Here is a 3,532-nt window from a genome sequence, read left to right as displayed (position 1 = left end):
ATTTGCCTACTTTGTGCCCGTAGCTAATTTTAGCTTGTTTTAATTCACAAAAGGAGTTTTGTTTAACAAAATAAATACAGTGTAAATTTCACTGGTGACTAATTAACCATATTAACAACTCCCTCTTGTGTAAACTCACTGAACATCTGAAATATGTTTCGTCAGCACTTCATTACTTCTGGGCTGCCATGAATGGCAGCTATGGCATGTGGTTTTTATGGTAGGCAACCACCTTGGCAGGAATGTTGCTTTGTGAGCTGTGTCGATTAGTGTCTGCCCAAGACTTGGACATCACTTAGGAATATACACGGTCAGCAGTAGGACGGTGTACATCGGACCTGTGTTGGCAGTCACTTTTTCAGAATTGCAGCGTTGGAACCAAGGACCATATGGTATTACCTTGGCCTGCATGCATGACAACACAACAAAAACAGGACATAACTCCGCCTAATTGACAGGATTAAAATCTCCATGCAGGCCTTGTGCTCAACACATCACTAAAGGCAACAAGCACTGTTTGCCATGTCAGTCACAGCAATGGTTCTAGCAAAACTACTTTCGCTGTGTAGTGTTTAATATTTTTAACAGTGCAAATTTGCACAGTTTTGTTACTCTTGCAATCATTTATGTCCATATACCTTTTTTATCCCGTAGCTGCAGTTGGCTATCATGACATATGGAGTATTTTGTGACCACCCGAGGGTATTGTATGACCTGAAATCGAGATGCATGTGTGCATTTTGACACTACACAACCAATATGCAGTCCGCAATAAATGTTCTGTCTTGCGCTGGCAAGCAGACTGCTTAAATCTTTGAAGATGCAACACATCATTAGCACGATTGTGTGAAACAATATGAAGGGATATCAGTCCATATCTTTGCAGCTTTGGCAGAGGAAATAATTACTTGGCAAACTTTGTTTTTGGTGCATGCTGCAACTAGTCGCAAGGGCAATGACTGGACAAAGATGGAATCACGAATGCAGCACTGTTTATTTATTGTTTTGACACGTCTACATGCTTGTCTACAATGATAAGCACAACGGGGCAAGTAGAAATCACATTGATCGAATAGGATGCCGTGGGATGTCTTCTGAAAAAGAAAAAAAAAAACACACTACTACAGGAATTCAACACAAGAACTGTCTAGAGCTAGAGCAGCTGGAAGATACTGTGCAAAAATACCAGGACTTTCACAGCTTGCGCTTCGAGCCTTCAACTTTAGGAGCAAAACTAGAGGCAGGACTGCGTCGGGAGATGTGGAGAGCATTTTTTCTTTGCGCGGGCGGTCTACCTCCCGGCACTCCTAAGTACAGAAGTTTACTTGAAAATATACCTGGATTGCACGGTTGCATGACTAGTCCAGTAGGCCGGCAGCGAGTCGCTTGAGAGCTGTGATGAATAGCTGGCCTTTCCGGTTGAGGTTCTATTTCCCGGTTAGTCCCGGGCTGGCTACCGCACCGGAGCTTTATAATAGATTAGCTGTGCCAAGCTGCCTGCATCAATTGGACACCGAATTCCTGTTTGTACATCCGATAAAGGCAACGAAAATGGCAAAACAATTGCCCTGCGGATACCCTAACCGACCTCTTGAAATCCAGGATAGAGAGGCAATTTCGTACAAATTACAGGCTCAAACCGGCCTTTTTATACTGGTATTTCCAGGTGATTAAAGTTTACCAATGCTACTAAATAGTGGTGTCGAAGTCGAGGACAACGATAAAAATGACAGTGAGATTCCATGTTTTTTCGCATCCCATGTGTTGCGTTACTTGCGTGTACACCTCAGTCCGATTGTATACGTACTTTCGGATGATCCAAAGGCAGTGACTCGTATAAATTTCGGGAAATGCAAGTAAGTACATGGAATGCTGAATACACCAGTTACTTGCAACATACTGCAGGCATGTTCCATCGACAAGGGCGGGCTGAGACGCATTGCAGAACTAGCGTCGCAGAGTCCACAGGTCGGAGACGGTGCTATCACAGCATGCCGGTACGCGAGGCCGAAGCTCAAGGAGTATTCTAACAAGTGGAAAGGAACAACTGGGAACACGGCCACACACGGCCACTCGGCTACGATATTCAAACTACGATGCCAAGAAACCCGTCCGCCACCATCGCCACAGTCAAGTCCGGCTTGCGAGCGATCACGGAGCCGGATCGGCCTATCGCTAGAAACGGCGACGAGACGCGGCACACATTTTACAAACAAAACATTAAACAAGTTTTACGTCACGTCCGGCAAGTTATTCCTCCTCACTTCTTTCAGCTGGCGCATGCGCAGAAGCGACGGAGCATTCCAATAAAGATGGTCTGGTGCCTCGGCCGTCTTTTTTTTTTTTTTGCCCGCGCCCGCGGAGTGCCACGCCCCACCTCCCGCCAAACGCGGAGGAGGAAGGGGAATTTGTCTTGCGGAGGCTAGACGACCTCGGGCAGGAGAGTGAAAAACCTTTGCGAGGGAACGGAAGGAGAGAAGCATGACAGAATCGGGTGATTGCGGTGGCTGTAACTGCGTTGTTAGTTATTCTTTTCAAAAACATTTTGCGGCCTTGCGTTCTAGGGGCGAAGTCTCACAGTTACAGCGGAAGAAAATATTTTCGACCGGAGGGTGGACAGTGGGCCTTTAAGAGGAAAGCGTGCGTTGGATGCTGTTGGTCTTCTTTTTTAACTTGACGAGTTTCTTCAGTCGTAATGTTATCGACGAACTCGTCGCTTTCTGGGCACCTCGCCGGGAGTCAGGACGGTTGCTGTACGGCGCACGTGTGTGTTTCTATCTTGCTGTAGTAGCCGTGACAAACTCTTCCGCGGATTTTCAGTTAATCTCGGAAGAACGAACTCGCCTGACGATGCCGACTTGTTGCGCATTGATGTTTTTGTGCCTGTACATTATTGAAGCGAGTTGTCTTTGGTTTCCTCGTCTAGTGGCTACAGACAACAGATGTAACGGCACAGTTTTTCGTTTGCTGTAGCCGGTTATCACCTTTCGTCCGTAATCCCCTCAAGTTAACAGTATTTTGCATGTTTTCATTCCTACAGCTGTGTGAATGAGACACCTGAGAAGCATGTACACTTCAGCATCAGTAATAAAAAAGGAAAAACGGACTAACGTTCTCTTCCGTCAATTCGTGACAGGGCTCATTGCGTGAGAAGTCGGTCTGCTACAAGCTAACCTATAATAGTCTATCTACGTTGTGGCGATTACACATGTAATATTGTTGCTGCAAAAAATCGTCGAAACGTTAAAAACGTGATTTTCACCTGTATTGTCTTAAATCTTTAAAGAAAACAGCGTTATAGTAGTTGTTAAAACGGTTTAGTTCAACCTTTATGCCGCGAGGTGACGCTAAGCGTAAACAGGTAGATAGGGGCGAGACTAAAACCCGCCATGAATAGGGTTTTTTCGGCTAAAAGTTTGTCCCTAGATTTCCCCAAACGCATTGAACGCCATGTTTTTACAAAGTACCTAAATGTTGACTATTATGTGCCTAGTTGAGTCTGAATTTGTCCCCAGATTTGAGGCGGGCTGGC

At 45.5% G+C, this 3,532-nt stretch overlaps 1 long non-coding RNA gene across 1 annotated transcript; it reads right to left on the bottom strand.

The window, feature by feature from the left end:
- Positions 1-977: 977 nt before the first annotated feature.
- On the bottom strand, positions 978-3,204 carry LOC146194182 (uncharacterized). The gene is made up of 2 exons (XR_014705781.1): positions 1,338-3,204; positions 978-1,094 (listed from the first exon to the last, which is right to left on the bottom strand). It is a non-coding gene; the product is annotated as an uncharacterized LOC146194182 (long non-coding RNA).
- Positions 3,205-3,532: the final 328 nt, after the last annotated feature.

This window comes from Amblyomma maculatum, chromosome 3 (assembly GCF_055883805.1).
Source record: "Amblyomma maculatum isolate TAMU_Amacu chromosome 3, ASM5588380v1, whole genome shotgun sequence".
Taxonomy (NCBI): Eukaryota; Metazoa; Arthropoda; class Arachnida; order Ixodida; family Ixodidae; genus Amblyomma; species Amblyomma maculatum.
This window is presented reverse-complemented; position numbering and strand designations above follow the sequence as displayed.